Source organism: Sinocyclocheilus anshuiensis, unplaced genomic scaffold (genome assembly GCF_001515605.1).
Source record: "Sinocyclocheilus anshuiensis isolate Anshui unplaced genomic scaffold, SAMN03320099.WGS_v1.1 scaffold20, whole genome shotgun sequence".
Lineage (NCBI taxonomy): Eukaryota > Metazoa > Chordata > Actinopteri > Cypriniformes > Cyprinidae > Sinocyclocheilus > Sinocyclocheilus anshuiensis.
This window is the reverse complement of record NW_015558646.1, coordinates 3,116,526-3,123,981: the sequence shown is the minus strand read 5'-3', so window position 1 is coordinate 3,123,981 and position 7,456 is coordinate 3,116,526. Positions and strand designations below refer to the sequence as shown.

General features: G+C 42.7%; 1 protein-coding gene across 3 annotated transcripts in view; it reads left to right on the top strand.

Moving 5' to 3' along the window:
- The first annotated feature begins 525 nt into the window (after positions 1-525).
- Positions 526-7,456, top strand: part of LOC107680965 (protocadherin-1-like) — a 182,433-nt gene continuing 175,502 nt past the window's right edge. For all 3 annotated transcript variants that reach the window (XM_016477063.1, XM_016477064.1, XM_016477065.1), the window contains exon 1: positions 526-1,113. The gene's annotated coding sequence lies outside the window, so the exon portion shown is untranslated. The remainder of the gene's footprint in view (positions 1,114-7,456) is intronic.

Genomic DNA, 7,456 nt, shown 5'->3' with positions numbered 1-7,456 from the left:
TGTCATTGTCCTTTGACCCGTATGCTTTTTGACCTAGTGTGTACTAACAACAGCTGCAAACACAATTTACTTTTGTAGGTACAATTTAACCTCGTGGAACAACTTTCCTGGTAGTGCAGCTGTCATTTCAGTATTGCTCACTATTTCACTATGAATATGATACTGCTATTTTGGACATCATCCTCATTTGCATAATAACGTTGGGAAGTATCTATATACAGAGAGATATTTGGATATGGGAACTATATAGAGCATAGCTCAAACTGTACACTTGACAGCAGCAACTCAGTTGCTCATATTTAAAAGCCTTTCTGTATGACTAAACAAGCATGTTCGCTTAAAGCGGATATGGCAACACTGGCACTTGGTAATGTTTGGGTAAATACGAATGAGGTTTTGTTGTGGAGTCCACAGAAGCACGTCTCACAAAGCTCCGCCCTCGACGATTTAAAATGATGTTCTTGTATGAGGGACTGAGCGAGCGAGCGAGCGAGAGCGCAATCGGTCGGAAATCACTTCACTCTCACATAGGCTATCCACAGTATACACGCGCGCGGTGAGCTGCGGTAAGAGCGCGAGCCCCGGCGTCCTCAGTAACACTGAATGGTGAACTGGTGATAAGAGCACGCGCACTGGACACTACCGGACATAGCCTTGGAAGATGTTTCTGTTTTCACTTTTACGCACAGACAGTTGTTGACTGAAGGTTGAAGTTTTTGGTGGATGTTGTCGTGTGGAATTGGAGGTTTCGGGATGCTGTGAGCCCGGTCCGGAGTAGCGCTGGTTTCGGGGTTTCCTTTCTTGCGCAAAGAGAGGACACTTCTCTCTGATGTGTATAACTACCATCAGCCAAGTTGCGCGCTCTTATTTTCTGACGTGACACTTTTCGCTACAGTTCTAGCGGACCCTTCGTGTTAAAAAGAGGAATTTTAAGGAAAACAAGAGACCCGACAGCGGAAAAGTGTGCTGTTTTTGTATCGACAGTATTGCGGTGGTGCTGAATTTTGGATTTCCAAAGCGCTTGATTTGTGGCGTGCAAAGGGAACGCGGCTCTCTGTCCGACTCCATCGATCAAGACTAGCCTACAACTGAGAGGAGTAACTATCCGTAAAGGTATATGAGATTTTTGCTATCGATATTATATACATTTGCACATTTGTTCGTCTTAACAATGTATGCGCTCTCATGTTGTCCGTAAATGAGGATATAATAGGAGCTATGTAGAGATACTTTTCTTTATTTCCTGTGCATGTGTGTAAATCATAATTACGACAGAAGTATAATATCACCCGACACAAGGTTGATTTTCATTATAATAAACGCTGAGCAAATAACTGTGAAGTGCTGGGCACCCCTCAGTTTAAATATCCCGAATTTATCGATAGCCTATCTCAAGTTAACATCGCCCTCGATTGTCCTCAGAGCTGCTTAGCTCGCATGTGACATGTTTTCCCTACACTACTGCTATTGATTTTAATACAAGAAACTCGATCGCCAATGCATTTCCACATATAGAAAATAAGCCCTTGACCCCATGGATCCACAGAGATTGAACATCTTCAACTAGCTCAAGTGCCGGTCAGTTTATCTTCGCGTGGATTTGAATCGATTCCTCACTCTAAAATGTAATATTCAAGTCTTTCCAGTGCGCTCGAGAATTAGCGCATTATAGATGAAAACAACCCTCACAAGGAACTGCGCTTATTGCATGTAAACTTGTTCGACGCTTGTAAGCACTGTTCATAGTAGACAGAATAATGAATTTGTATGTATGTTGTGAGCTTGTATAGGTAAACCCTTAAGTTTGTTTTCTTATTCGGTTATTGCTCGCTCCCACAACACCTGTTGCTCTCGATTTTGCGCATTTCTCACATAGCCCAACTTTTCCATCTCAGTGCGTTTAAAAATTCCTCGCTTAATTTTACCCACATAATGTCGACTAGTCAACATTTCACGTGACGCACTGATATCTTTCCTTGTACTCAGTCACCAGTAATCGTTACTGAACAATCGAAAGCATTGCCTTTCACAACAGCGGAATCCGGTCTTTCTGGCCGCTCCCGTCGTCGGGTTGCTTTTAAACCTGTTCGTCCGGCTGAGAGAAACAGGTGTGAAAACACGGCAAGGCTTGAGCTTTATTCCGCCCAGCTGTGATCGGACATCTCGATTCTTTCTGTGGTTCATTTGTAGGCAAAGCGTTCAGCCGGATGTACTATTGTACAGAAGTCCGCAATGGCTTGCAAATGACCTGATCTAACTCGGAGCGCATTCATCCGCAGGTAAAGTCATTTCCCTTCCGCTCTCATCGAGATCGTGTTCTGTAGGCATCAGCACAACACACAGGCACTTGAGTGAGATCCTCGTGCTGTTCCAGTATATTATTGATCTGTGGATAGTATACACACCTTCTCTTGTTTTCCTCCTCCATTTCTTTAATGTACCGAAACTATTTTCGTCGCTCAACTAATTGCGTCCTGCTAGTCTTCTATAGAACGTCCCTTTAAAAAGTTGAAAGACATTGAATAATTCGCACATATCGGGCATTTGATCATGATACAACGTGTCTCCTCATTATAGCCAGCCCTTAGTAAACTTGATGGGCGTAAACGCTCCACACTGAGTACGAGAGTCCAGCGAAACGGGAGGAAATGAGACTCCTCGCGCACACACTGAGAGACAAATTTAAGGTGATCGCTTGAATGAACCGAAACTTCAACATTCTAGAAAGCAGAGATTATGCTTGCACATTTAAGATTGATGTTTTCATTGAGATTAAAGTGTAGGCTACCTCACTTATTCCAAGTGACCTCCTGTAAATGTTTTTAATTTGGCACTTATTACAAATTACATGTCGATTTGACTGTAAATGAAGGGAAGCTGGACAGAGTGGTAGTGAAGTAGTCAACAATATACACTACTGTCCCCAATTGAACGGTAAGACTCAAAAGTTACAAGATGCATGCTTGAAGAGTTTCTAGTCTTTACTGTGTCATCGTTTTTTTCTTTTTATATTTTTGATTAATAGCGAGCTATAACCTAGTGTTGAGCTTTACCGTCCTTCATTATTTTCCCATTTTGACATAGTTTCAAAATAAATACATATACATTAAATAAAAATATTATGCCTATTTTGCTAATTTTATTAAAATGTTATTAATTTTATCCTCTCCTTGCGCCTGGTCTGTTTAACCCATAAGATTAGCAGCAGTCCTCCCGTCTTTGAAGGCTTGAGCTTTATTCCGCCCAGCTGTGATCGGACATCTCGATTCTTTCTGTGGTTCATTTGTAGGCAAAGCGTTCAGCCGGATGTACTATTGTACAGAAGTCCGCAATGGCTTGCAAATGACCTGATCTAACTCGGAGCGCATTCATCCGCAGGTAAAGTCATTTCCCTTCCGCTCTCATCGAGATCGTGTTCTGTAGGCATCAGCACAACACACAGGCACTTGAGTGAGATCCTCGTGCTGTTCCAGTATATTATTGATCTGTGGATAGTATACACACCTTCTCTTGTTTTCCTCCTCCATTTCTTTAATGTACCGAAACTATTTTCGTCGCTCAACTAATTGCGTCCTGCTAGTCTTCTATAGAACGTCCCTTTAAAAAGTTGAAAGACATTGAATAATTCGCACATATCGGGCATTTGATCATGATACAACGTGTCTCCTCATTATAGCCAGCCCTTAGTAAACTTGATGGGCGTAAACGCTCCACACTGAGTACGAGAGTCCAGCGAAACGGGAGGAAATGAGACTCCTCGCGCACACACTGAGAGACAAATTTAAGGTGATCGCTTGAATGAACCGAAACTTCAACATTCTAGAAAGCAGAGATTATGCTTGCACATTTAAGATTGATGTTTTCATTGAGATTAAAGTGTAGGCTACCTCACTTATTCCAAGTGACCTCCTGTAAATGTTTTTAATTTGGCACTTATTACAAATTACATGTCGATTTGACTGTAAATGAAGGGAAGCTGGACAGAGTGGTAGTGAAGTAGTCAACAATATACACTACTGTCCCCAATTGAACGGTAAGACTCAAAAGTTACAAGATGCATGCTTGAAGAGTTTCTAGTCTTTACTGTGTCATCGTTTTTTTCTTTTTATATTTTTGATTAATAGCGAGCTATAACCTAGTGTTGAGCTTTACCGTCCTTCATTATTTTCCCATTTTGACATAGTTTCAAAATAAATACATATACATTAAATAAAAATATTATGCCTATTTTGCTAATTTTATTAAAATGTTATTAATTTTATCCTCTCCTTGCGCCTGGTCTGTTTAACCCATAAGATTAGCAGCAGTCCTCCCGTCTTTGTCTGTCAGTGTGTGTGTGTGTGTGTGTGTGTGTGTGTGTGTGTTTAGCCGGGTTTTAATGTGTGTGAGAGTTTGTGTGCCAGCCTTGGTAGACAGCAGCGGGGCAGCAGTTCATCTCATCTGAAAGCGGGTGCAGACTAATCTGGCCCCACAATGGTTGAATGAAATAATTAAAGTAATCCTCTGTGCCTCGCACTTGGCTAGGGAGGGGGGCCTTGGACCACCCATCCTGAACGGGTCACTGAACACCGTGGAGCTGGTGTCCCGTAGAGCCTAGATGGCTGCAGCCGAGGACAAAAGCTCATATGAACTCAACTCATTGCTGTGGGCGCTGGCATCAAAGTCTTGACACACTCACTGTTTAGAATGTGGTTGGTTAGTGTTTATCGCCTGCTGAACTACTTCATTTTATCTCATTTATGTGGTTTCAGGAGGATTCGTTTTCATGGTCTCCATGAGAATGAGCGCGTATGAATGCGTTTTATTCACAGGTCACTACACACTTTTTCGATCTCCTTGCTGATTAATCGGCAACATTATTCAATTGGTTAGTCTATCGGCTTACCTCGTGTAACAGTAAGCAAATAAATCTTCGGCTTTTATGCTATATTTTTCGAATACGCACTTCAGGTACGCACTAAAATGTCCGTTGAGCCGGATGAGTTAACCATTAACCTAGGACAGATGCTGCACTCACACTTCCTTCTGAGTCAATCATTCTCCTGGCTTCAGACAAGAGCTGACTCCTGAACCCTCATAAATGTCACCGCTTTAAATTAATTCTTTAATTATCGTGTTGAAACCAGGATGGGGAGGGGTTAGAACAATCATTGACTGAGTGCGTTGCCATGACACAGTGCCACCGCTGTGCCTCATCCAGGAATCCGACTCCTGCCACGGTGGTTACGTAAATGCTTTTATTGCTTTATTTTCCCTAGAATCACCTTGTCTTGGCAGAGGTATGCCATCCTCATATTCTCATGTTTTTTTTTTGCTGGCAGAGGAAGGGTGAGCGTTGGTACAATGATGAATTCCTTGTTACAAGTCTCTAAAGAAGAAAGAAGGAGAGCGAGACCGTGAGAGTGAGGGAGAGAGAAAATCATACAGCAATTTTAAAGCATGTCAGCGGTGGAGGCTTTAGAATAGTAATTAGCCTGTTAAATCTGTTAACCTCCCCCTGCGCAACAACACAATGGCCTTCTCGACAGTATATATATGAGCACGTCTCTGAGAGGGCACGGTAGGGCATAAAAGGATGGTGTGCGTATGAAAGAGAAAGACAGAGAGATGTAGGAGGTGTTGTTACAAGAGACCAGGTGTGAAATGAACATAATGTGGTTTTTGCGGACAGGAAATGAGAGGGGAACCGTGTTCCCCGAAGGCTGATGCGAAAATTCTGGCCAAATGTACTGTGAATAATCTGTAAAGAGCCGACAGTTAGACTCCATAGGGGGACGCCGATTCACGCCTTCCTTTGCACTCACAGCTATTGATTATATTAATGACATCCAGCTTATACACAGCAGTACAATATGAATTAGGCTACACAGCCTGAGAGCCGAGCATAAATTCTCACAGGATTATGACAGTAGTCATAAATACCGCACTCTGGCGACGCCTGTCTCCCTGCGAGGAGATCTTAGCTGCGGCTCGACAATGGTGCATTTGAAGACGTTATTAGAGAGGTGGGCGGTGCGTGTTGATTTAGGGCCTGTCATAAATCACCTCTCTGACCATGTAATGATGACGATCAAAGCTCGGAGGTGAAGAAAAGCCCCACCGACGGCCTATTGTCATTGTAATGGCTAGGCTTTTTGTGTACCTGTGTGAAAGCTAAGTGCGAACTCTCTGCAACTGAAAGGAAAGCTGTCTGCTATGTAGCAGTGCTTGATTTGACTCTGTTAGGGCCTCCTGTGTCTTGTAAATGTTGCTGTCGTTAAGGCACGCCACTCATATGCACTTATGCATTTCCATTACAAAGAAGAGTTCTTAGCCAAAAGCCCGAGCCATTGCCACCCTTAAATTTCATATACTCAAACACGTTCAGTTGTTTTCTTTTTTTTCATGACCTTAATGTTTTTCTCTAAGATTTTCCATTTTCCCGAGTCTGTGCTCGCAAACACTCACTGACATTCCTTTGCTGTGGTTGTTTTTAGATCTTGTGTGTAACTTTTACACACCCACAGATGTACGGCGCATACATATGTGCACACGCGGGCTCACATTCAGAGAAGAGTGTGGGAAAGGATGTCTACGGCCCACATTGGGGTTCCCAGCGTACAGTGACCCTTAACACAGACTCTTTATGCTGGGCCCTGGAGAGTGAATGTCGTGAGAGCTTCTTAAACCCTTCATCGCAACAAACAGATTCACACGCTTTTCATGTTGCGAGAATGTTTTTGAGCTTTATTGACTTTTCCAGCGCACGATGAAGATGGGATGTTTTGGTTTAGTTTATATATAGTTCTTGTCATTTTTGTTTAAACAAATAGCATTTTAGCGCCTTTTTTGACCCAGTGCTTTTGAAGTCCCTGCCCTGCTTTTTTACGTTGACCTTTTTCTTCATCAACACATGGTACAAAATTCAACACGCACCTTCAGCAGAGACTCTGACACATCACTGTGAAATGCCACCTCCATAAGATGGTCATTCGAAACCACAATGAGAGATAGGTTGTTTTAAAGGTGAGGTATTTTTCACCTCTACAGCCTCCATTGCGGTCTGTGCTGTTTAATTAGCCGCATGAAAGTGTGCCAAAGTCGTCTGTCTCGACAGATTCAGAATTAGACCGTGAAATTAGTAAGAAACGAGTCAAGCTCTCATCATATGTGTGATCAGGGTCACACATCCCACCATTCATTTTAGCCTCATTAGTGCATTGTTCTCCCTACAGTGTCGTTGCCTTGTGGCTGCAGTTGTGTGAGTGTGTTTGTAGTCACTGGTGTCTAATTTGTGTATATTAAAACTGCCTTTATTGGAGCGTATAGGGGAGCATGTGCTTGTTGCAGTTACCTTAGGCGTTTTTGATGCTCTAACCTAGGGTGACCATACGTGCCATTTTCCCAGGACGCGTCCTGGGCAGGATTTCTATATTGCCTAAAATATCTAGGTTTTGGCTTTGTTTGCGTGTGCAGA